The sequence below is a fragment of the Halichoerus grypus genome, chromosome 6 (assembly GCF_964656455.1).
Source record: "Halichoerus grypus chromosome 6, mHalGry1.hap1.1, whole genome shotgun sequence".
Taxonomy (NCBI): Eukaryota; Metazoa; Chordata; class Mammalia; order Carnivora; family Phocidae; genus Halichoerus; species Halichoerus grypus.
Window position 1 is genome coordinate 154805837 of NC_135717.1, and position 26876 is coordinate 154832712.

Sequence of the window (26876 nt, forward strand, 5' to 3'; positions counted from 1 at the left end):
CTTCTGTATATCTACCTACCCTACGGAAATGTAAAATGGGGGTGAAAGGATGGTGTGGTCACATGCTACAGCCTGTCCCAGCACAATTTAAAATAATGAAAAATGAAAAGTAGTATGTTAATAATTATCAAACACTATGAAATGGGTAAACTTCTTTTGATACATTGCTATAACCAATGAAAATGATCGCCATAAGAATTATTTGGTAATTTAAAAAAACTGGTATTATAAAAAGGATCTTAAACAAAAATATTAAATTCTACATATGAAAAAAGACAAAGGGAATATTTGAAGATGATAACCACTGCTAGGATATTTAGACTATGGTCTATTTTCTACATTAGGTTCTTATATTTAACAAATAATTTTCAAAAACATAATAACTGAGGGGCACGTGGGTGGTTCAGTCAGTTAAGTGTTGGCCTTCAGCTCTGATCATGATCCCAGGGTCCTGGGATCGAGTCCCATGTCGGGCTCCAGTCCCATGTCGGGCTCCCTGCTCAGCAGGGGGTCTGTTTTCCCTCTCCCTCTGCCCCGTCCCTGCTTGTGCTCTGTCTCTCTCTCCCTCTCTCACAAACAAATAAAATATTTAAAAAATAATAATTGAGACTGTACAGATAGAAAACAATAAGACACTCAAAGAAATTGTTAAAGAATTAAATAAGAAGGCCATCAGACTAAAGTGGCTCCAATGCCTTGGTACCCTAGGTAAGCAAACCAAAACCTAAGCCAGAGTCACTGCACAAGAATCTGAGAAAACAAAACTTAAGAACAACCAATCACAGCCAACTAGGCTTTCCAAATAAGGCAAATGCTTAAACTATCACCAATCAAATAATTCCCTTTGCTTCTGTGTCTTCTCTATAAAAACCTCCCCCCCCTCCCAGCTCCTGTTGGTGGACAGGTAAAAACGTTTGACTTGGTGCTCCCTGATTCAATGTATATGCTCATTAAACTTTGAAAAAAAAATTTTTTTAACATGCCTCAGTTTACCTTTTAACAAAACAAACTAAAAAAGCAAAACAAAAAGATACTAAAAGGATAAAAAATAAATAAAATAATTGGAACATAGGACTTCTATACATAAAGAAAACCCCCAAGACATAAAACTACAAAATTCAAAAGAATAAAAAGAGAAAAAATAAGATGCAATGATGTAAAGTTATAATCACTTTGCCTTTACTTTAAATTTAATTTATATGAGTGGTTGCTCCTTTTTTTTTTTTAAAGATTTTATTTATTTATTTGACAGAGCGAGAGAGCACAAGCAGGAGGAACAGTTGAGGGAGAGGGAGAAGCAGGTTCCCCGCCAAGCAGGGAGCCCGATGTGGGGCTCGATCCCAGGATCCTGGGATCAGGACCTGAGCCGAAGGCAGACGTTTAACCATCTGAGCCACCCAGGCGCCCTGGTTGCTCCCTTTAACACTGCGCTAAACCTTAAAACAGTATTTCTAAACATTGCCTTTAACATTTTATTTTATTATTTGAGAGAGAGAGAGAGAGACAGAGCAAGCACAAGCAGGGAGAAGCCGACTCCCTGCTAAGCAGGGAGCCCAATGCAGGACTCGATCCCAGGACCATGGGATCATGACCTGACCCGAAGGCAGAGGTTTAACCAACTGAGTCTCACCCAGGCGCCCCGCCTTTAACATTTTAAAAACCAAGCTCAGAGATTCCACTTCAGTTGTTCTGGGACAGAGCTTCAGATTTTACATCACGCACACACATACACACACGGAGGCATCTAATTGGTTTTTGTTCATTTTTTTATATCACAAGAGTGCTTCTGAAGTTCAGGTTAAGGCCACTGACCTAGAAGAACATAAGATAATAAAAACCTAAAATAATAAATAGTACATACCCAAGCAAACTTTATGACAAAAAATAAAATGCAAAACCATTTTCTTTTTTTGATGGATAAGCTATATGACTGATTACTCTATTTTGACTTCAGAATACCTGAGTCACACATAAAAGTCATTAACAAGGAAAGCAAATAGTCTAGACTGTTAAGATGTCAAACAAGCAGTATAGCATAGGTCTAAAGAAGGGAAACAGGGCAAATGGTTTCAAGAAAAATGTGGATGGTCCTAAGGAAAAGCGATGATTTTGATTCAACTGTCCTTGTGAATCACTTATTTAACCTGAAGGAATCAACCTGAAGGGATAAATCAGCAAAACATTTCTAGTACCACTACTAATAATTCTTCCTATTATATCAAAGAGTAATATAAAAAAAAATTGCCAGCTGCGAGTACTAAGTTCAAGGTACTTTGCAAAGTGCTTTACACATATCCTTTAATTCCCACAACCCCATGAAGAAGGTTCTGGCATTTCCCAATTTTACAGAAGAAATTGACCCTTAAGAGTTTAAGTAACTAGCTCAAGATCACATGATTATTAGTTACTACTGAAGTAGTTTCTTTATGGAAAAAAAATGAACACATATAACCAATTCTAACTACATATAATAAAAATGAGAGTTCAGATTTTTTTTCCAAAAAATTCTACATAAAATAAAAAAATTGTCAACCACTTTATAGTTTCTTGGGAAGAAAAGGGATTAGAGGAGAACAGAAATGTAAATAAGAATATTTGGAGAAAGAAGGGAAAAATCTATGCTCAAGAATTTATGGCGGGGGCACCTGGTCAGTAGAGTATGCAACTCTTGATCTCAGGCCCTACACTGGGTGTTAGAACTTACTTTAAAAAAATTTTTTTTTAATTAAAAAAAGATTTATGGGCAAAAAAATCTACTGCAAAATACAGTGCTGACTCCACTGTTCTTAAAATGATAAAATGTCAGGTAAAAAAATCATGATCATGAAAATGTAGCTGATATAAAATGTTTTAAGACCATATAATAAGTCAAGAAATATGAAAAGGCACGGAATCTTACAAATTGTGAAAAATTCATTTTTAAATGTCACATCGCGGGGCGCCTGGGTGGCTCAGTTGGTTAAGCGACTGCCTTCGGCTCAGGTCATGATCCTGGAGTCCCTGGATCGAGTCCCGCATCGGGCTCCCTGCTCGGCGAGGAGCCTGCTTCTCCCTCTAACCCTCCCCCCTCTCATGTACTCTCTCTCTCTCTCTCTCATTCTCACTCTCTCAAATAAATAAATAAATCTTAAAAAAAAAAAAAAAGTCACATCGCAAGATGTCATCAAGCCATAATCTCTGATTTCTAAAATAAATCAGTTCTTACACTGTAACTACTATAACAGAGGTATAATTTAATTTTAAAAAATCAATAAAATGTCTTTAAATTGTAAAAGTAGACCATAAAGCAGTTTTTATTTAACTACAGTAATCCCAATGAAAACAAAATTCCTGGTCAACTGTATACATAAACTATCAGGGTAAGAGGGATGACAATAAATGCACTGTTCTATCCTTTTGGATGCAATTTTGTACTTTACTTCAGTAAATGCATTTAACTCTAATACTACACAGCTAAAGAGCTCAATTTCATTAAGGATGAAATTTTATCAGCTAAACCAAATTTTACTCTTGATATTGACCAAAGTTTTCAGATCTTCTGAAACAGGCATTTTATTTACATATAAATATTGTAATTTTATATTTCCAATTTGTCTAAGATAACAAGTTAGTACAATTCACATGAAATTAAAAAGGCCCAATAATGCCAAGTTACTGCCTCTCCAAGTTGGCTTACAAACCGCTTCCAGATTGCTCACACACAAATACCACCTACATGTAACAATAAAACTCAAAACTTCTGGGGTGCCTGGGTGGCTCAGTCGTTAAGCGTCTGCGTTCGGCTCAGGTCATGATTCCAGGGTCCTGGGATCGAGCCCCGCATGGGGCTCCCTGCTCGGCGGGAAGCCTGCTTCTCCCTCTCCCACTCCCCCTGCTTGTGTTCCCTCTCTCGCTGTCTCTCTCTCTGTCAAATAAATAAATAAAATCTTTTAAATAAATAAATAAATAAATAACACTCAAAACTTTTGATGACTTTTTATTTTCTCCTGTATCAGAACTGACTCTTGACTCTTTCACTCGATGACTAATCTGACCCTAATTTATCAGTTCCTAATCCCATCACTTCCTCATTCCATTAAACAATACCTAATTTGGAGGGAATACCAAAAAAGCATGGTCCCTCTGGAGCACAAAGCCAACCAGAAAGGAGAGAGATTTATAAATAATTAATTACAAAACAATGTGTTAAGTACTATGGTAAACATAAATGCTATAGTAGAATCACCGTAACTCCATCAGAGTAGATCAAAGATGACTTCAAAGGAAGTGACATTTGTCCTCAAAAATGGGAATTTCTCTCAAGTGTCACAGCACTAATACACCAGTTTCCTCATCTTTATATCCTAGCACTGACCATAAATGCTAGTATAGAACAACAGACAAGCACACTTTAGACATGGATACGTGGATGGACAGACAGACGGAAGGAAGGGAAGGAAGGATAAAAAAACATATACAAATGTAAAGAATGAGTAACTGCTAGATTAAAATGGGCAAAATTAGACATAGTAATTCAGATCAGGCATTCCAAAACCCTGACATATGAAAGCAACAACAGGAAAAGATAAATCTAAAGGATATTTAGGAAATAAAATTAACAAAACTTGGTGTGACAGACTGGACTAGGGGAGTAGAGCATAATAGAAAAGATAATCTGCCAAAGATTTTGGCTTTAGTGTCTAGGCTGATGGTGGTGCGTTACTGTTGGTTGGGAATGGAGGTAGGGGATAAAAAAAGTCAGCTCTGATAAAGAAGCACTAACAGGCAATAGCTGGGAGGTAGCTAGAAGGAATTCAGGAAGAGGTCTGGATTAGAAACAAAGATGTAGAGACCCTCAATATATAGGTAATAAAAAAAAAGCACTAAATATAGATGAGATTGTCCAGGGAACATGTAAAACATGAGAACAGGGTCAAGAGCAGAATATTCCAGTCAATTAGCGTTGCTGTTATTTCACATGTCACAAAACTACCTCACAATACCACCTCATTGTATACCATATACAATGACTAACACAACGCCTAGGACACAACAAATGCTTTAAAAATACTGATTATAAATACCGCTAAATTGAAAAACCAATATATTAAGCATAATAAAGTCATAAAGGATCATTTCTTAAAAGTATTTCAATAAGAGGTGCCTGGGTGGCTCAGTCAGTTAAGCGATGGACTCCTGATTTAGGCTCAGGTTGTGATCTCAGTGTGGTGGGATGGAGCCCCACGTGAGGCTCCTGGGGCTCTGCAATGAGGATGGCGCCTGCTTGGGATTCTCTCTCTCCCTCTCCCTCAGCACCACCCCCTCACCCTTCCCCTTCCTCACTCTCTCAAACAAAAAAAATTTTTTTTTCATTAAGACTGGCTCAAGGGGGTAAAGGCTGCTTAAGGAATCCAAAATTTACTTCAAAAATCAATAAAAAGCTTCCTTCCCACCAGAAACAGCAGTACAATAAAACATTAAGATCTGGAATTACAAAAAAGGTTTATTTTATTATTTTTTTTAATATTTTATTTATTTATCTGATAGAGAGAGACACAGCGAGAGAGGGAACACAAGCAGGGGGAGTGGGAGAGGGAGAAGCAGGCTTCCCGCTGAGCAGGGAGCCCGATGTGGGACTCGATCCCAGGATCCCAGGATTATGACCTGAGCCGAAGGCAGACGCTTAACGACTGAGCCACCCAGGCGCCCCAAAAAAGGTTTATTTTAAACATAATACTTAAAAGTACATATTAGCTGTTTTTTTTTTTTTTTTTACATATTAGCTAATTTAAAGGATAATGCCTCTAAATTTGGAGTAATAAGAGCTTCAATGTTGTTACCTGATTTTTCATAAATATTAATTTTTACCAACCTTTAACATTAGCTCATACTATTAACAAATATTAACCATCAATTATAAGAATAGAAGGACTAAATATATGTTTGAGAAGACCAAAGTGAGTTAGTAACTAACCTAGAATATAGTGAAATTATTCTTGGGTCCTTTTCCCACTGTTTACAAATATGCATATAAAATTTAGAGTATTCTTGAAAGTATTTACACTAACAAGTGCATAAAAAGAAACAAGGAGGGGCGCCTGGGTGGCTCAGTCGTTAAGCGTCTGCCTTTGGCTCAGGTCATGATCCCAGGGTCCTGGGATCGAGCCCCGCATCGAGCTTCATCGGGCTTCCTGCTCTGTGGGAAGGCTGCTTCTCCCTCTCCCACTCCCCCTGCTTGTGTTCCCTCTCTCGCTCTGTCTCTCTCTGTCAAATAAATAAAATCTTAAAAAAAATTAAAAAAATTAAAAAAAGAAACAAGGATGTGCTATTAAAAGGTTGACAAGGGACACAAGCGTGCCTCATTTGGTACAGAATATGTGACTCTTGATCTCAGGGTTGTGAGTTCCAGCCCCATGTTGGATATAAAGCCTACATTAAAAAATAATAATAATAAATAAATAAAACCCACTGACAAAAACCTTTTTTAAATTAACTTTTATGACAACAAAACGAAGCAAATCTTTGTTTTTCCACTTTAGCGGACTACCTTGAGATCAAGTAAGTTTCTATTCTTCAAATGGAATAAGAGGATATATATCAACAACACTAATTTGCAATATTTTCATCATAAGGGGTGGCTTTCAGTGTAAAAAGTTATTGCCAAAAATGTATTATCTGATCTAATATTTCCATTTTTGGTGGTATACAGCTACAATAAAAACACAGGATCAAAATTTATGCTTTCCTTAAACAATACCAAAACCAAAAACCAATACGTATTTACCTGTGTACAGATATAGATAGAAAATTTATCTACCTTAAGGCAAATTCTCACCTAATAGTGAAGCAACCTATGCAACATGCATCTGCACTGTCTTCTCTTTTATGGCATATGCGTAATGCAAACTAATTTTAACACACGTAAAATCAAAATGAGTAAGTAAACACGAAGGTAATAATGAGAGTAAATATACAGTATAATTATTTTTGCTTTTCAGTACCTATATTCATTTTACGTTGTGCCCAAACTGATTGATAAATCCATGATTAAAAATAAATCTACATTTTCAGTATCTTTTTGGTACCTTTAATTCATTGAGCTATAAATATGTCCTCTCTCACACATTTTGTATAGATCAATTTTTTTGTGTGCAGTAAAACTAATTCAATGGAATTTAAATCTAATTTTGATGAGCTTTTTAATTTACCACTTTTTAGTTCTTGCTACAGCAGACACTTAACATGAACTTTTTAACATCACATTCCCATGAAAGTGTTGTAATAAAATGGTTTGAACACCAAAACTGGAACCCCAGCTTCACCATAGAGGTAGAACCTAAGAGATAATTAATCTAAGGCATCTGTGTCTTTATTTGAAAAATAGGCACAATACTTAGATGATGGGCTTACTATGAGGATTTAACAAAGTAACACCTGACATGGTACACCTAGCAAAAGAAATAAGTTTAATTTCTTTCACACGTTTATATCAAAAAATAATTTATTATTTTTTTAAGATTTTATTTATTTATTCATGAGAGACAGAGAGAGAGAGAGAGAGAGAGGCAGAGGGAGAAGCAGGCTCCCAAGGAGCAGGGAGCCCGATGTAGGGCTCGATCCCAGGACCCTGGGATCATGACCTGAGCCGAAGGCAGACACTTAACCATCTGACCCACCCAGGTGCCCTCAAAAAATAATTTTAAAAGGAGACTTTGGAGAGCAAGATAATTTTCATTCATCCCAATATGCCACGGATTTGTAAATCTACCACCTCACATACAGTATTATCGTGTTACTGCAGAACGTTATTTATAGGAGACACCCCTCCCATTAGATTTACTGGTAGCTATTTATTGGTTTTCCAAGTTGGCCAACAGAGAGAGGAAACAGGCTAGGAAAGGGAAGCCACACTCACATACATTCAATACATTTTCCTGGAGCCTGGCAATTACTCTTTCCAGGTCAGTATTTTGCAGATATGAAAGTAGCTATCAACTAAAAAGGCTGGGAGCAAAATAATGACAAAGAATCCACTAATGACAGTAAGAATTCTTGGCTTAATATTGTAAATATCTCATAAAAATAAAAAAGAAAGGTCCTCCCTCCAGTTCAAAGAAATTGCCAACACTGTAGGTTGAATGCTAGTCAACTATACCAAGTTTCCTATTTAGTCAATTTTTTAACCTCACAAGTACTATATAAAGCGTAATTTTAAATGCCATAAGCCTATTTTATCTTCGTCATTTAAAACACAAAATGCCATATCAGTTTATAAAATGCACTTTAAATAACTTTCCCATTTAAAAGTTTAAGCAAAAATTACACATTCAAAATTCAAAGAACCTAAAACTAGTCTTCCTTCACATATATAAAAGGAGGCAATTTTTAAAATAGATAAAATACTCTAATGAGTATTTTTACAAGCTGAATTTAACATATAACGTCCTTTTTCTACAACACAGCAACACATTCGCTAAGTAATTATCCTCCGTGGAAGTATAAAAGCTATTAAAAAAAAAAATGCCATGACATGATGCTGCAATCTTTATAAAGATTAGAGAACAGTAATAAAGATTCAAAATGTAATGCCTTATAAATATTCAGCACTATTAGACAATAACAAAGAAAATAGCAGGGAAAAAATTTTGTGTTCACAGATAATTTTTCCTAATATTAAAGGAAATCATCTTCACTTCTGAATATCTTCCTCAGTTGCCATTATAGTTTCTACTACTCACAATAGTTGCAGTTGTTTAGTACTATTTCACAAATAAAGAGAAAGAAGAAAAATATTGCTGAAAATAATGGGAAAAACAAAAGCCTCAACAGAGTAAATTATTTTATATAAAATAATTTGGTGGAAATCTCTTTCCAGCATAATCATAGAACTGGAGCAAGATCTGAAAACTATATACATTAAAATCTGTTTAGTCAACACAACTATTCTGCACTACAGAAAATAAAATTTAATTTTTCTATTTTTTGTAAAACAAATTACTTATTAGAACAAGATTACTGATATACAAAGCTACCACCATATATTGGATCGCTACCATACACGGAATCAATTCTTCCACTTTCATCTTTCCTGACTATGTATCTTTCTCCCTTCAGGTAACCAGAGCACATCTGGCAGGCTGCACTATTTCAAATAACTAACACTGTGACTTTACTGGGCCTTAGTTCAAGGATGAACATAAACTATTTTATATTAGTTTCTTCTAGCAATAGGAAAATTAGGTTATTAACAAGGCTTCATACTTCATACACTTTTTTTTCCGATTGAAAATGAATGTAAAAATTTGGAAAATACAGAACTGTATTTTTATTCATCCATGAATCCCACCACCCAGAAATCTTCTTTTTAGACTTCCTTCCAAGAATTAAACTTCAATAATCTAATTAAATACTAATAAATATGTAGAAAGAAAAAACACTGTACCTTCCTTTTGGCCTTTTGATAACTGTTACATAAAACATTGATTACTAATGATATGACCTGTTAATTTGACAAAGATATCTGAAAAGTGTTAAGTGGTGAGAGTGGGGTAGGGAGTCCCACAATTCAGATACTGGTCCCTAGACTGAAACACCTTTTACAATTTTTATAGCGTCAACATTTTAATGGCAGCAAGATACGACTGTAGCGAGAATGATATCAATAGTAACTTCGCTATATCAAACAGGCTTTACTTTTAATTTCTTTCCATTCATAATTCAATGTCTATTTTTGCTGTAAAAAATATTTTAAAACAGCTTAAATTCAAAGACAGCTATTTTCTTTGAAGTCCAGCATTCAAACTGTTAGTGTTTCTGGCCTATGAGACAGTCCACCAGATAAAAGAGTAACGCTTTTATATGCCAAAATTCTCCGCAATAAAAAGACTATTCCTTAAATACAGCCACATTTTTTCTTTTGTTACAACCGTTGTTTATGGAAGTATGCAGATGTTAGAATTACAAAGACTGATATGACTTCATTAACAAAAAAACCAATGAGACTACAGCTAGCGAATTTTTTTCTTAAAATTTCATCGAACCTTATTTCTAGCTTCAACGGAGGCTTTCGTTGACTCAAGGCATCAAAAGATCTTAAAATCCCATTCATTTTCTTCCGCCCAATGGTTAACAAAACAAGTCTAAAATACAGTAACTCAAATTTGTTACTTTGACCTTCTTACACAAGCGCCTTTTAAAAGAAATCCCTCAACAAAGACTCAAGAAAGAATCAGCAAAGTTTGAGGAAAGAATTGTGTCTTTAAGTCAAGCATTTCCTGATAAGTGACAGAAGGTCTGGCTGCCAGGAACACACTTTGCTGACCCTAGGAAGAGCCAAGACTCGAAAAAAATTTGCCACTTTTGTTATCTAGAAAATTTATTTGACTAAGAGGTGATAAAGCATAACCAACGACGTGTCTTTAGTGGACGAGTCAATATAGAGGAGGAGCGCCACGGATTTCAGCTATGCTTTTGCCATTTTTGAAGAAAAGCTAATTGTTAGTGGCCATGTGACATTATAAGATCCCAGAAAGGAAAGGGTGGGAGGAAGAGAGAGGAGTTCAAGGCAGTTCAGGGTCAGAACAAGCTCAGGCATCCTGTCATTAGCAAACGTTCCCCCAAGCTGAAGGCAAAATACTGCTTACCCGAAAAGGAGTGGGTGAAAAGTGAAAAGAATGAGGGGAAAACCACAAGAGAGTCAATGTGGCAGTGAGGGGGTGACAGGAGGCAGGGAATCTGGAGCTATCCAGCTGAGTTGGGGAGCAAAAGCATCGGGCACAAAAATGCTGAGAAAAGCAACTGCAACGGAGACGACAATACTTGGCAGCTCCCCATTTCCCCCCCCGCCCCCATCGGCTCTTTGGGTTTCCCACACTCCCTCCACCTCAGCCCTTGACCAACACGCAGGGGTGTGACCCGCCAGCGGGAGGCTGCGGTGATCTTTGTCTCGGCCGGCTCCCCACGCGAGGGCTTCTCCTCCTCCTCGGCGCTCGCCACCCGCTCACACCCCTGGCGTCTCCAAGGAGCTGGAAGCGCCGCGGCCGCCACCGCCTCCTCGCCCACCTCCCGCGGACTCGCGCCCTTCCTTCCCCTCAGCCGCCCGCGCCTGCGGCTCCACCCCCGCCGAGGGGAATCTTTGTGTCTCGGGGGACTTTCTGCCTCTTCCCTCGCGGGCCTCGCGGGGAGACCGGCCTCCCCCGGAGACCAAATGGGCAGCAAGCACCGGGGGCGGCGGCGACTGCAGGCGCCCCCCGCGAAGGAGCCCGTCAGATACCGCACCCCACCCCACCCCCGGAAATGCCTCGGCGACCCAGGGTTCGCGCTGGACCAGAGGGGCGACAGGCACTCGGAGCTCCCCTGGCCGCGCCTCCCTCTCTTAACTTCCCGGCCGGGCCTGAGCCTCCTGCGCCCCCAACAGCCGCCCGCCCCGACCCTCCGTCCCAAGCACCCTCCCGGCCCCTCGGCTCGGGGTCCGCCGGGCAGCGGGAAAAGCCCCGCCAGCCGCCAACTCACCAGCAAGTGCGGGGGCCGCGTCGCTAGGCGAGGCGCGGAGGGTAAGCGGCTCCGCCGACACCCGCGGCGACCGGATGCAGGTCCGGGTCCCAGCGGCTGGCAGACCCAAGGCGCCTCCGAGGCGCAGGCCTCCGCTGCCGCCTTCCGGCTCTCGCCTAGGGTCCGGAGCCTTCGGGAGGGGCCGCGGGTTCCTCACGCGTTGCCAAGCCCCCCGGACAACATGGCTCCCGGGCCGCCGAGCCGCGAGGGCAGCCCACTAATCCCCTCGGAGGAGCCCGGGCGGGAGCGAGGCTGCCAGGGAGGTGCCGACGCCCGGCTGAGGCGGCCCGCTCGGACGAGGGCTCCTTCTTCTCTGCTGCCGGACCGTGAGGAGCTCAGGAGACCGCGGGCGGCCGCTTTCGTTCGCTGCGTGTGCGTCGCTTTCTCACTCGGCGGCTGCGGATTGACGCCTCCGCCTGTTCCCCGGAGGAGAGCGAGCGAACGAGAAAAAAGACTTTTATTGAAACGATCCAACCAGCAGCAGCAGAGAAAAGCGACCCGCCGCGGAAGCTTCCCCCACCCCCGCCTGAGCAGCTCGCCGCGGGCAGCGCGACCCCTGCTGGCGGCGGCAGCGGGGCGGAGCTGGCGGTCCAGGGGCGGGGCCTAGAGGGCGGGGCGGGGTATCCCCGGGAAACCCCCCGCCCCGAGGTGGGGGCCTCGTTCTCTCTAAGGGTAGGAGGGTGAGCAGGTGGATATGGTTTGGTAGGGCCACTCCACAGCGACTGGGAAAGAAATTACCTGGGTAATTCAGCCCCTTCATCTTTCTCCCACCCCCCAACAAAACAAAACTCTTGCTTAAATTATCCAAGTAATTATGTAATTAAGACACCAATGCCGCAGTTCTCTACTGGTTTTCTAGAGAGTTGATGTCAAAGGGCCCGCACCTGAGCATGTTGTTTGCAACTTTTCTCCTTTATTATGGGTGGAGGGGGTAGCTGTGCAGCAGTCATTCACGCACGCGGCATTTATTCATTTAATTTCTTTATATTGTGTTCTTGGCAATACACCAGATCCTCAAAGGACTGAGAGTCTAGCTAGGATGAAAGATATTCAGTAAGCAGTTATAAGAAAATTCTGAACTTTATGAGAAAGGAATTAAAAGGTGCTATAGGAGAACAGAGAGGAACTACTGTTGCCCTTGGTTAGGTTTTGTTTTCTTGGGGAGAGGGGGCGCCAAGAGGTTGGCCCAGTTTCTGTAAATATTTTTACTTTGTTCTTTCCCAGAGGCTAAAAGCTGGTTCAGGAATGAACAGCAGAGTGAAAGTGAAGACAAACTAAAGTAATACTGACCCATTTTTTTTCCCCCACTAATAAGGATAAAAGCAGAAAGTAAAAACAAACCCCTAGAGGGAGATAACGAGAGGATAGAAAAGACAAGAATGGGGACCGGATGTGACAACCTAAACAAGAAAAAATTTTAAACCACATAAAAATCTGCTAAAGTGAGATATAAATATTTTTCCATTTCAATACTCAGAAATAGACTTTGTAAGTTTTTAATGCAATTTCAAATCACATTATGTCCTAAGGACTTCTGATAATTATCTTCTTGGATTCCTGGATGAATCCTTTCCCTCTAAAAATAATGCCTCCTGACTTCTTTCTCTTATTTTGTTGGGAAAAGTTGAATGTATCTACTGTAATATCCAACAAAAATCATACATTTCAATCAGACTTCTCCCATGTCTCTAAAATTACCAGGATCCATAAATTAGCAACATTTATGCTCTGCACATATTTTACACTTGCTTATCGTTCCTATACGAATGCAAATATAAAACACAACCTTTCCTTTAGAACAAGTGTACTTTAAAAAAAAATATTGTTAATGATGCTCTTTCAATTTGTCCAAGTCAGAGAATTTTGTAACATACCAAAAATATAGCATCAGTGTTAGATAGCATCATTTTTAGAGGTCTCTTAGGGAGTTAGAAAAATTGGTATTTATATAAGGCCTACTTATATGCCAAGCATTTTTCACAAACTTGTCTTATTTAAAAAAATAATTGTCCTTTTTTGGTCCCTTTAGTAAATATTAAAAATCATAATAAAAGTGAGTCTACAAAAGGACATCCTGAGTTCCACATCAATAATTCCCCTTATAAATTATTAGATTGGAATTACTCCATTAGAAATCGAAAGATTGTCCTAATTACTTCATCTAAAGCTGCTGAAGAGCACCCTTTCTTCTTCCTATATCCTTTATTACCATAACAAATATTTCATAATTAAAACTGAGATAATGATTGTATTGATTTACTTATTCTTTACATCAAAAAATATTTCCTGACTGCATATGATGTGCCAGGCACTGTTCTAGCACTGAAAATATAAACGTGAATAAAACAGATAAGATATTGCCCTCATGGAACTGTTTTCTAGTGGTAGAAACAAGCAATAAACATGTAACTCATTTAAGGAATTCCTAAGAACTTAAAATCATGAGAAATATACAGAAGAAAATGAAAAACTAATGGAAAAGAAATTGGGCAAGAGGAACAGGACTTAGGGGATGAGGTCCAGAAAAACCTGATGAGCAGCAGAAGCTAAAAGCCTTGGGTTCTTTCTTTATATCCCTCAGTAGGTTATTTGATCACAAAAAGGTCACATGAAAAAAGAAAATGTGGCATATACACACAGTGGAATATTATTCAGTTGTAAAAAAGAAGGAAGTGGTACAAAAACATGGATGAAACTTGAGAATTATGCTAAGTGAAATAAGCCAATCACAGAAGACAAATACAGCATGATTCCGTTTATATGAAGTATCCCAAACAGTCAAACTCAGAAGCAGAAAGTAGAAGGGTGAGTGCTAGGGGCTGAGGACTGGGAGAAATGGAGAGTTGATGTTCAACAGGTATAAGGTTTCAGTTATGCAAGATGAATAAATTCTAGAGATCTGCTGTACAACATTGTGCCTATAGTTAACAATATTGTAACGTACACTTAAATGTTATCTGATCTTATCACAAAGTCACGTGCAATCAAAATAATGAGTACATTTATTTAGTTACTCTTCTAAACTGATTTAAAATTTGCCCATAATGTTTTTGGCATGCTAAGTTGGCTTTTCTCCTGAGTTGTAATATAGACTTTTTTAACCTTGTAAAATAAATTATAAAATTACTTAAGAATTTCCCGAACTATGGTTAATAAATATTCCCTAGCACATGGTGAGAGAGAGGGTTGAAGAAGAATTCCAAGATCAAATCCACTTGGGAAATGCCACATACTTTATTTCCCTTTGGGAAATTCACCACGTACATTTGCATATTAAAAACTCAGAAGTTCTGAGCTGGAAAGTAATTTTCTTTCCAGTTAAGCCAGTGTATCCCAAAATGTTCTGACCATAGAATGGCTTCATCACAGGATGTATATGAACATATTGAGGGACACATGTGCTGATGAGCACGATTTGGGAAACTTCTCTTGGGGCATTAGGCATTTACTCTCCAGCCTTGGGAAAGGGGATATTTGAAGGGGGAGAATGTGAAGGTCATTGAACTTTGGACAGAGAGAGTAGAAGGGGATGTAGTCAGAGAATCTTTGTTGTGCTTCACACTTTGGGAATGACATAAGCCTGGGAAACAAATGTGAAACATATCCAGATAAGATATGGAAAAGAGACACTGAAGCTTGTTTTCAGTTGCTCTCAAACCATGATCCCTGAATCAGTGGCAGCAGCAATATCACCTGGGAATGTCTTAGAAATTAAAATTCTCAGGTTCTACTCTAGACCAGTTGAATCAGAAACTCTGGAATGGAGCCCAGCAAAGTGTGTTAAGTCCTCTAGAAATCTGCTACACAGTACAGTTTGATTGAGAACCACTGCTCTGTACAGCACCAATACACAGCTTCATCTGTTTACAAAAACAATTTCCCACATGTCTGAATTTCTGGACCATTTCCAATTATTATTAGCTGTAAAAAATTCTCAAAGAAATTAGTTAAGTTACCAAATTGGGAAAAAGCTTTTTGTCTGGTCTTATGTGCTATTTTGTTAGGCTGAACCATATAATAAATCTATTTGTTTGCAATAAGAGTGAAGCAAATCAAACTAAGGGCAGCAATTAACTATCTTCCCTGTAATATCTCTTGAGCAAAATAATTTTGCTTTTAGTAAAAATGAAACTGTAGATGAGAAAAGAGTAGTATCAAAGGATTTTTTTTAACCTGCTTTGAAAACAAAACAGGTCGCCTTACCTTAACATTTATTTTTTTATAAATATTTTGTACCATCCCAACTTTTGCAAAATAACTTTATACCATTGCATAATGATACAGCTGTAACCCATCACTTTCAAGGTTAACTATACAGAATTTACAGACCCAGCTCTATTTAAAAATCATTATCAAAGTATCCATAGATACACAAGTTTCAAATTTGGGGAGAGAGATTTCTTTACTGTCTACATCTAAAATTTCTAATTTGCAGTACTAGATTTATCCGTAAAAGCTTGGTAACATCCGAGAAATTTGGTGCAGTCCAGGGAGCATTATAAAAAGCTTTCAGGAAAGTGATGTCATGTGTCCTCACAAAGGAAATGAATCCAGGAACCAAACTCAGTCTTGGCAGTTAAGGAAGACATAATTTTCAAACATTATGTTTCAAAATGAAGTTGTTCTCTAGTTGTTGACAAAATGCTTAGGGAGTGTTAATCTCCAGGTTTCCAGTAAGGCTCCCCATGATCTCTATTAAAAGACTAAGGAGGGATTAAATTGTTTTTCTTTCTTTCCTTTTTAAACCTTGTGATATTAACTGCTCTTAACTAGATTGATGTTCTGCCTCCTGAAAGAGATCAGAGGTGGGCTCTTCATCAAATAAAATATATTTAAAGCTGATTTGAGCCTCCTGAAAAATGAAGCACAACATGGAGCCATCTTCAGACTTAACAAATTTCTCTCTTTAAAAAAAATATTGTTGAGAAGTGGGAACTAGGGCAGTAAAGGTTTTTTCCCTCTTAAGCGTGTTAAAAAGAGGATGTGGCAATTAACCATTTTCTCAGGGGCTTGTCAGAATGATCACTGGCCTTTCATCCTTTTAAAGAATCCTTTAAAGAATCCTTTTAAAGAATGAGAGAAGGGAGAGATAGCAGAGGCCTTATGATTTTGTCATCTTCAAAATTTGCCCCAGTGATTTGCTCCTAGGAATGTTCATCAGACTGATGTGTACATGTAATCCTAATCTTTAGCTATGAGTTCAGAAGGGCAAGTTTGTTAGTAAACTAACTTTGCCTTGCCCAAGTCAGCATGACCATGGGAATCACCCATGAAGAGGAGAGTGGAGCAAATGGTTGGTATTTAACATTGAAAAAAAGGAGAAATTAAAAATGAAAAAGTCAATAAGAAAGGTAAAAAGCAGGGGCAGAGAAGGATTAAGTCTTAGAAATATACTTTTATTTCAGCAATATGGAAGCCACAGATGTTCACAGTGTTAAACTTCATGTACTAGAAGAGAAAAACACAAAGCTAAGCAGGTCAGCGTTCCAGCCCCAAAGCAGTATTGCATAGGAACTGAGCTTTGCAATAGTTGAACTGGATGGGCATCCTAGTTTTGCCACTGTAAGATTCTGGTAAGTTACTTAACTAAGAGTTTCCCCATATATAAAGTTAGGATAGTAACATACCTGCCAGGTTGTATTAAAAGAGATAATGAACGTAAAGCATCTCTACTGTAACTTTCAAAAATTGCATGTAAGTGACATGAATAACCACTCAAATAACATAAAGAAAAGGGATTTTGTTTACAGACCTTCAAAAACCAGGGGTATTGCAGGCTTCAGAGACATCTTATCCAACATCCCACACAATGTCATCGGGACCTGGTTTTTCTCCTTTTGGTTCTGCCTTTGGCAGCCCTGGCTCATCTGCCCATTAAGTCAAAAGATGGCTGCAATATTTGTAGCTCTGTACTTGCTGGTTCAAGTCTTCCAGAAAAGAGGGAGCAATATCCCAGTAAGCACGAACATTAGCTCTAACTAGCCCAGCTTGAATCCATGAACTGTCATGTGACCAAGGCAACTGAGTGATGGGCCACGTATGCTCTACCCTTAAAACCAAGGTGGAGTTTGCCTCACCTGAATCACATGTGCTGAGAGTATGGGATGAGAGGTTCCCTCCAAAAAAGAAAAAAAAAAAAAAATGAAGGCAATCTTACTGTCCACTTAATTAAAATGTGGACTGTCAGGGATAAGCAGGCTTTATTATCAGCTGGGTCTAGGAAGTCTGCCTCAGAACACAGTCACTTCGTCTCTCATCTGTGGGCTTCAGTCTGTGGGCCAACCTCATTCCCTCAGGCTTCTTTTCATGCTCACTGACATCCCTGGGACCATGCCCTCATAATGCCTAATCCAAGGGAAAGGCAATCCATTCAGAAAATTCTGAGGAAGGACTCTGATTGGTCCAACCTCAGTCATATGTATCCATCCTCTAATCAGAAGAGTCCCAGCAGACCACCTGGAGTGGAGGAGATGCACTTGTTCAAGGGACAGAAGGTGCTATTAACAAATATAAGAGGAAAGGGATTCAGGGCAGTCAAAATCACAGGTGTCCACTTAACTGGGTAAATACAAAGGGTGTAATCAGAAATTGCAAATCAGAGAAAGTAATTTTGGTAAGGAGAGCAGGGTCAACCAAGAAGAGCAGGAAATGCATGAATAAATGGATAAACAAATTGCGGTATATTAATGCTCAGCATGGGACTTGGCAATAAAAAGAAATGAACTACTGACATATGCAACAATGTGGATGAATCCCAGAGTAATTATGATGAGTAAAAGAAGCCAGATCAAAAAGAATGCACACACTGTATGGTTCCATTTTTGTAAAATTATAGGAAATGTAAACTAATCTATAGTGACAAAAAGCAGGTGAGTGGTTGCCTGAGTCTGGGGGAGGGAAGGATTAAAAAAAGCATGAGGACACTCATGGGGATGATAAATATGTTCTTTTTTCCTTTATTGTGGTGATGGCTTCATCAGTGTACACATATGGGAAAACATCAAATTGTATGCTTTAAATATGTGCCATTCATTATATGTTAATTGTACCTAAATAACACTGTTAAAGAGAGAGAGAGCAAATGTGATCCCAAAAACTGTCCTGTTTAATGGCATTTGAAACTACTATCTTACCTATCTGTACGAGTCTGAATTTTTCAACATTGTTATAAATGTTTTATCTATATAGAAGTCACACCATTTGGGGCGCCTGGGTGGCTCAGATGGTTAAGCGTCTGCCTTCGACTCGGGTCATGATCCCAGAGTCCTAGGATCGAGCCCCAAGTCCGGCTCCTGGCTCAGCGGGGATCCTACTTCTCCCTCTGCTTCTCCCCCTGCTCGTGCTCTCTCTCTCTCTCTGTATCTCTGCATCTCGAATGAATAAATAAAATCTTAAAAAAAAAAAAAAAGAAGTCACACCATTTAACCCATAGGTGGTTTCTAGCCACAGGCTTATAGGAGATGTTAACAAAAGCCACAATCAAGATCATATTTTTCTTGACAGATTGCTCCCCATGGTGAAAAAGAGTGTAGCAGTGGGCATTACCGAATGAGCCATGTCTCATATCTGCTTGACCCTATATAAAATATTGACCTGGTGAATCCAAAACATCTCTTCAAAGCAGACTGTAGTATTCAGTAAATGTCAGCTCCCTTTCTCTCTCTTTTTAAAAAGATTTATTTATTTATTTGAAAGAGGGAGAGAGCACAAACATGCACGGGGGGCGGGGGAAGGGCAAGGGAGAGGGAGAGAGTCTTAAGCTGACTCCCATCTGAGCTGGGAGCTCAAAACAGGGCTCCACGTCCCCTCGACCTCACCACCTCGAGATCACAACCTGAGCTGAAACCAGGAGTCCGATGCTCAACCTCAACTAACTGTACCACCCAGGCGCCCCATCAGCTCCCTTCTCTTTCCACCTTCTCAATGTGAAAAGAATCCAAAAAGTTTGAAATATTATTCACTTCTATGTTTACTTATAAATATTTTTGGGTTTTTTTGTTGATCGTCGGTGCAATTATTTTTTAATTAATTAATTATTTTTTAAAAGTAGGCTCCACACCCAATGTGGGACTTGAACTCACAACCCCTAGATTAAGAATCACATGCTATACTGGCTGAGTCAGCAATTAAAGGTACTTTCCCCTCTAGGCAGAAAGAAGCAATTAAAGGTACTTTCCCTCTAGGCAGAAAGAAGCTTGCCACTGGTCAGGACGTTCTGGTTCTTTGGGCACCCTGAAAGTCATTAGGTAGATCACAGTTAGAATGGCTCTCTAGAGCTTATAACAATTACCTATCTTCAAATTCTGGTTTGATTGGAAGGCATCAGAAGTGCTAAATATTTCAGTTTTAACTCTTACACACCTAGAAATGCAAAGACATTTTACAAAGGCTGCTTTTGTTGTTTAAAAGATAATGTTTTCATAATGATAAAAAACCGTAATAATGTAGCCTGTTCAAAATGATATTTTACATCTTTGGATAATTCAAATCACCTTAAACAAACCAATTATTAGGCAGGTACCTCTGTGTGTACATTTATGCTTCCTTCCTTTACTACCTTCTATCCACTATTAGGTAGAGTGAAATAAAATATTCCAGCCTTCTCTTACTTTGCATTAATGTTCACGGATTCAGTAGAAAGACTATAGGATTCAGGGGTGCCTGGCTGGCTCAGTTGGAGGAGCGTACAACTCTTTTTTTTTTTTTTTGAGCGTACAACTCTTGATGTCAGGGTCGTGACTTCAAGCCCCACACTGGGTGTAGAGATTGCTTAAATAAATAGTTTTATTTTTATTTATTTAAAAAAAAAAAGAAAGACTATAGGATTCAAAGTGAAGTGAACCCAGGTTTAAATGATAGCTCCACTGTTGGTTATAAGACAATGAGAAAGAGGGTTAATCTTTCTAAGCTTTGGTTTCTTCATATGTAAAATGGCATACTCAAAGGCTCTTTCATGAGGATTGACCAAGGCACCAAATATAAAGTTGCCTAATACAGTACTTTCCACTTAACTGGCAATGAAAAAATGTTAATGTTCTTCCTTCCACTCTCGCACACCATGACTATAAAAGTCATGGAAAAATACTTTGATGAAAATGCATCTAGGAAGGCAGAGATCTAAGTTTATAATGCTCAAGAGAAATAATCTGTTTTCTAAGAGGAACCACAATATTTAGAAAAAAAGGACTGGAGACAAACATTTTTGCTAGAAGATTAGCAGCCCCATTTAGAAAAAAATTAGATGGCTTATATCCTAGCGTATTATTCGTCATAAGTATTACTTCACATTCAGAATGTGAAGGGCCAGTAATAGCATCATGAATAAAACACATGTAGTTTGTGATGTGTAAAGATTTCCTTGTAAGGGGAGCAAAACACATGAGTACAGATTCTTATTTATCTACTTTCTATACTTTATATTTACAAGTACAAATATAAACCTCAATGTATTTTATCAGAGATACTCAAGCAATTTTAGGGTATGGAGCTAGAAGTAGTCCTCCAACCCTCTTACTTACTTTTCAAACATCATTTCATTTAAATATTCCTCCAGCCAATACCTGTTTGGTGTCCACATGTACCAGGCACTGAAAGGAATAGAAGGATAACAGACAATGTCTCTGTCCTCATAACTCAGAAAAACTAAGGGCATAAGATAAATATAGTCCGAATATGCTGCTCAGAGGAAGAGGAGGACCTCTAGCTGGAAGAAGTCGAGGGAATAGGCAAGTAATACGGCTTATAAAAGTCAACAAGTACTGATTGGTGACTAATTAGGAATCTAGCATTGAGTGCTATCAAGGAGGTGGATTAAGTGGTAATCCCTGGCCTCAGAATGCACAACATGTAGTTTGACCCAATATTCTAGCACTAGGCAGAATGTGCAGGGTAGGCAGATTATCTCTACCCCTTCTATAGCTTTTGATACATTTATTTTAAATGCCTATTGTTTATTAATAGTAATTCGTTATTAATGGTAATCTGGTTTCAAAAAACAATGAATCTATTATGCATAGAGACAAAAGGCAGGTGTCTCTCTCTCTCTCTCTCTCTTTTTTTTTTTTTTTTAGAGAGGAAGGAGGGGTGGGGCAGAAGGAGAGCACAGAGCCTGACATGGGGCTCCACATGGGGCTTGATGCCGCGGGGCTCAATCTCACAATCCTGAGATCAGGAGCTGAGCTGAAGTTAAGAGTCAGATGCTCAACTGACTGAGCCACCCAGGTGCCCCCAGGTGTCTCTCTTTATACGAGTGGTTTTTTAAACAGATAATGGAAAAAAGAAATCAGGACATTTTGAAATAACCTCTAATCCTTTGCCAAATTGTAAATGGACTATGCCATTCTTTATGAATCTTGGATGCAAGGCGGTACTACGAAAACTAAAATTTTAAATTACCAAATCTAAATTTGGTTCACTGCTTAGGCCCTTATTGTTGAAAAATTAATGACATAGTTATGTCTGCAGAGTCACATAAAATTTGGGTCTAGTGTTTATGTATAGCAAGATTAAGATCAGTACTAAACTTTCATTAGAAAGGTTAAACATTTTATTTCACAATAGAGATATGCTATAAATCCTTAACAAATTTACTTTAAAATAATCTTTGGAGATAAATTTAATTTTTGTTTATCTCGTAAGCCCATAAATGTGAAGTAATCTATTTCCTTTTCCTAGAATCAAGTTTCCAACTTCTTCATCTCAAACAACCTCAGGGCCCCTGAGTGGCTCAGTTAGTTAAGTGTATGCCTTCAGCTCAAGTCATGATCTCAGGGTCCTGGGATCGAGCCCCACATTGGGCTCCCCGCTCAGCAGGGAGCCTGCTTCTCCTTCTCCCTCTATTCCTCCGTCTGCTTGTGCTCTCTCATTCTCTCTCAAATAAATAAATAAGTCTTGAAAAAAAAAAAAAAAAGAATGAGGGCACCTGGGTGGCTCAGTCGGTTAAGTGTCTGCCTTCAGCTCAAGTCATGATCCCAGCATCCTGGGATCCAGCCCCGTATCAGGCTCTCTGCTCATCCGGGGACTCTGCTTCTCCCTCTCCCTCTCCCGCTCTCCCTACTCATTCTCTCTCTCACTCTCTTTCTCTCTCAAATAAATAAATAAATCTTAAAAAAAAGAATGATATCTAGCCATTTGCAATGATGTGGATAGAACTAGAGTGTATTATGCTAAGTGAAATAAGTCAGAGAAAGACAAATATCATATGATCTCACTCATATGTGGAATTTAAGAAACAAAACAGATGAACATATGGGAAGGGGCAGGGAAAGGGAGAGAGGGAAATAAACCATAAGAGACATTTAATGATAGAGAACAAACTGAAAGTTGATGGAGGGAGATGGGTAGGGGGATGGGATAGATGGCTGAAGGGTATTAAGGACGGCACTTTTTGTGATGAGCACTGGGTGTTTTATGTAAGTGATCAATCACTGAATTCTACTCCAGAAATCAATATTGCACTCTATGTTAACTAAGTAAAATTTAAATCAAAATAACATAAAATAAAACAAAACAACCTCAATCCCAATATTTGGCATCTAAGTTTTTTTTTAATTTCTTCACCTGAGAAACACTGTCTGTCCTTTTGTATCTGATTCATGCCTTCTGCGGTCTTATAAATTGGATGCCTCAGCTTTTTTTTTTTGCAAGTCATGTACTTCCAACTCAGAGTTAGGCATGTTTGTATGGCTCGCTCAGTGACACCTAAGCCAGTAAACATAACAGGCTCACACTACGTCATAACTGAGCCTGAGGGGGTGCAATCTGTCTCATTTGAAACACACAACAAATTGGAATGAGAGGCAGATTGAGGTAGACTTTGAAAAGATGATTAAGAAGAATGGAAGAAAAAATCATTAATGTTTTTAAGAACTTTCTCTTTTTCTTATAGAATCTAAAAATGTTGATGAAATGTTTTCTTCACCCACTATTTTTTTTGGTAAAAACTTTAAAAATTCTAACTATATTACAAAAGATTTAGAAAAGGAAGAAAATCACCCATACCTCTTCAGTCACAACGCAGTGACTTTTATCGTGTTGAAATATTTCTTTCCAGGCTTTATTTCATGTTCATATATGTTTTAATAGTTTACAAGTAGTTTTCTATCATGTTCTCAACTTACCATTATCATAAACACTTGTTCCTGTTGTCTTCATGATTAACCTATTTGTCGGCTGTCCAACCCTCCGTGAATTGTGTTTCGTGGGCCCTCCCCACCTCTCTGTAAAATCTTCCCCAGAGTGTGTCTGGGGGTTGCTGCGGGAGGGGTGCCTCCCTGTGCTCCTGCCCAGTCACTGGCCACCGGCAGCCTTTAATTACTCTTCTCCATTGCTGGTGACCACCATGCTTTCAGGCAGCTGGGTCTGCACGAGGTGAGGCTGCCTCTGCCATATTTTGCCCTGGATACTGTTGACTTTCTAGATAGGGCTTCTGTTTCAGTTCATCCTTTCAAGTCCCCTGCCTTGACTTCACCTCCTGCTGTTCCAGCCTCAGGGGTTCCCAATTGCAGAGGCTGGAAATTGGACTGGGGGCCAACATAAGTGTTTGGGGTTCCCAGCAGTAGGCACACGCTTTTCCTGAACTACCTCTAAACTACATCCATCTATTAGTGATAAGAGAGGTTGTGTCTAAAAATTGGGCTTGGTATGAATTTTTTAAAAAATATTTACTCTGGGGGCGCCTGGGGGGCTCAGTCAGTTAAGCATCTGGCTTCAGCTCAGGTCATGATCCCAGGGTCCTGGGAACCAGCCCTGCATCAGGCTCCCTGCTCAGTGGGGAGTCTGCTTCTTTCTCTCCCTCTGCCCCTGCTCGTGCTCTCTCTCTCTCACTCACTCTCTCTCTCAAATAAATAAATAAAATCTTTAAAAAAAATATTTACTCTTGGTAACATAATAATAAGTGGCTCTGCCACTTTTGTGGGGGGGAGGGGCAAAAGGAGAGGGAGAGAGAGACTCTTAAGCAGGCTCCACACCCAGCACAGAGCCGGACACGGGGCTCGATCTCATGACCCTGAGATCATGACCTGGAGAGCATGACCCTACCATTTCTTAACAGTATATACTCTTAATGAGTCAACCTGTTTGACCTCGGTTTTCTCATCTATAAATTGAGATAACGCCTTCTACTTTGCGGAGTGGTTGTAGGGACTAGAGGCGTGCTTCTACAGCTCTCACTACCATACGCATACTGATACTGATGGCTAATGTTACTATGATTTTGTTCCTGTACTAGAAGCAGACTCAATTCAGATGGTCTACCTCATCTTCAAAGTGGCAGATAGGAACTACAGATTGAGAGTCCAAATTTCAACTCTGTTTTGATTAGCAACTTAAGAAAAGTTCTTGAACTCAAAATAATTCATATTACAAAAAAGATACTTCATTAAATTAAATGAGAAAAATACATGACTTTCATATACTTGAAGATGAAAAGGCTTTAAATTAACATTTCCATCTTTTTTTCTTCTTCAAGCAAAGGGTCCATTTCAGCATACTGCCGTAAGATATCCACTACAGAATTCACTAAACTCTAGTAAAAGCTGTTTGCTATAGACTGAATGTTTACATCTCCCCCCCTCCTCAAATTCATATGTTACATCCTAATCCCCAATGCGACGGTATTAGGCCTAGTGAGACTTTGTTTTTTATTTTTTATTTATTTTTTTTTTTTAAAGTAACTTCTTTGCTTTTTTTTTTTTTTTTTTTTTTAGGATTTTATTTATTTGCCAGAGAGAGAATGAGAGACAGAGAGCATGAGAGGGAGGAGGGTCAGAGGGAGAAGCAGACTCCCTGCTGAGCAGGGAGCCCGATGAGGGACTCGATCCCGGGACTCCAGGATCACGACCTGAGCCGAAGGCAGTCGCTTAATGAACTGAGCCACCCAGGCGCCCGAGACTTTGTTTTTTAAAGATTTTATTTATTTATTTGACAGAGAGAGACACAGCGAGAGAGGGAACACAAGCAGGGGGAGCGGGAGAGGGAGAAGCAGGCTTCCCACCTAGCAGAGAGCCCAATGCGGGGCTCGATCCCAGGACCCTGGGATCATGACCTGAGCCGAAGGCAGACGCTTAACGACTGAGCCACCCGGGCACCCCAGGAGGTAAGACTTTTGGTAAGCGACTAGATCATGAGAGTGAAGCCTTCATGAATGGGTTTAATGCTCTTATAAAAGAGACCCAGAGAACTCCCTCATCCTTTCTGCCCTCTGAAGACAGCCAGAAGATGTCTGACTATGAACCAAAAACTGGGCTCTCACTAGACACTGAGTCTGTCGGTCCCTTTATCTTGGACTTCCAGCCACCAGAACTGTGCGAAATAAATTTCTGTTGTTTATAAGCCGCCCAGTTTATGTTATTCTGTTAGAGCAGCCCGAATGGACTAAGGCAGTGTTACAGACAGAGTTCAGACAATGGCAAAATGACACAACAGGAAAAACCAGGGTTTGAATCTAGAGAATAGAGACACACCTGGGTGAAGTCTGGGGCTATTTTTTTAAGATGGTTAAGTCTGCTAGTAGATTTGAAACCAAGACATGTCATCAAAGAAGAAAAACAAGCAGGAACAAGATGGGGTAGGTGGCAGATGGATTTTCCAAGCAGCTGACGATCAGTGCAGGTCTAGACAGGTAGGAAGTCAAGGTTGGGAAAGTCTGGTACTTTGGAACAAAAGCTTTCATTTTCACAGAGGTTTGTTGTTGTTGTTGTGTTTATTTTTTGTTTTGGTTTGTTTTGATTTGGTTAGGTTAGGTTTGGTTTGGTTCCAAAGAACCTTCTTGTATGACTGTGGGATGTCCCACTGAAGAAACATAATGGCAGCATAGTATAGTGGCCTCGGAGATCTAGGCTCAAATTGCATTTTTAACACTTAATAGCTGTGCGACCTTGGACAAATAATTCACTTCTGGAGTCTCCACTTACTCACTGTAAAATGAAGTGGTTGTATTAGATCCATTTTTTGGAGGGGGGGAACCATTCTCACCTCTTTGATCTGATGGAAAAGGATAATTTTCTACAAAAACGCACATCAGTAGCCCCTCAAATTTGGCACAATATTTTACTGCGTTGGAAACTGATTCCCTTCACATAGAAAAAACTTACAAAAATTCTTCCATCTCTCACTCTTGTTTATTCACAGAAATGAAGTAATTGAAATAAATGCAGTGTGCAACATAAAACCAAAATTTAAATTCTTCCCCAAAGCAAATTTAAATGACACACGGCTGCCATCATTTGACTTGAGAAGAAATTTTGGAGTAGCCTTTACATCACAATATATTTGTCGTTAATGACATCCTATCAATTTTGACTCTTAATTTTGATAGCAACAAGTGAAAGAAAGCCCCGATTAACAAA

At 39.4% G+C, this 26876-nt stretch overlaps 1 protein-coding gene across 2 annotated transcripts in view; it reads right to left on the reverse strand.

Annotated features, from left to right (window-relative positions):
* The window catches only part of CDK17 (cyclin dependent kinase 17), a 111664-nt gene extending 100043 nt beyond the window's left edge, over window positions 1–11621 (reverse strand). For both annotated transcript variants that reach the window (XM_036085856.2, XM_036085857.2), the window contains exon 1: window positions 11491–11621. The gene's annotated coding sequence lies outside the window, so the exon portion shown is untranslated. The remainder of the gene's footprint in view (window positions 1–11490) is intronic.
* Window positions 11622–26876: the final 15255 nt, after the last annotated feature.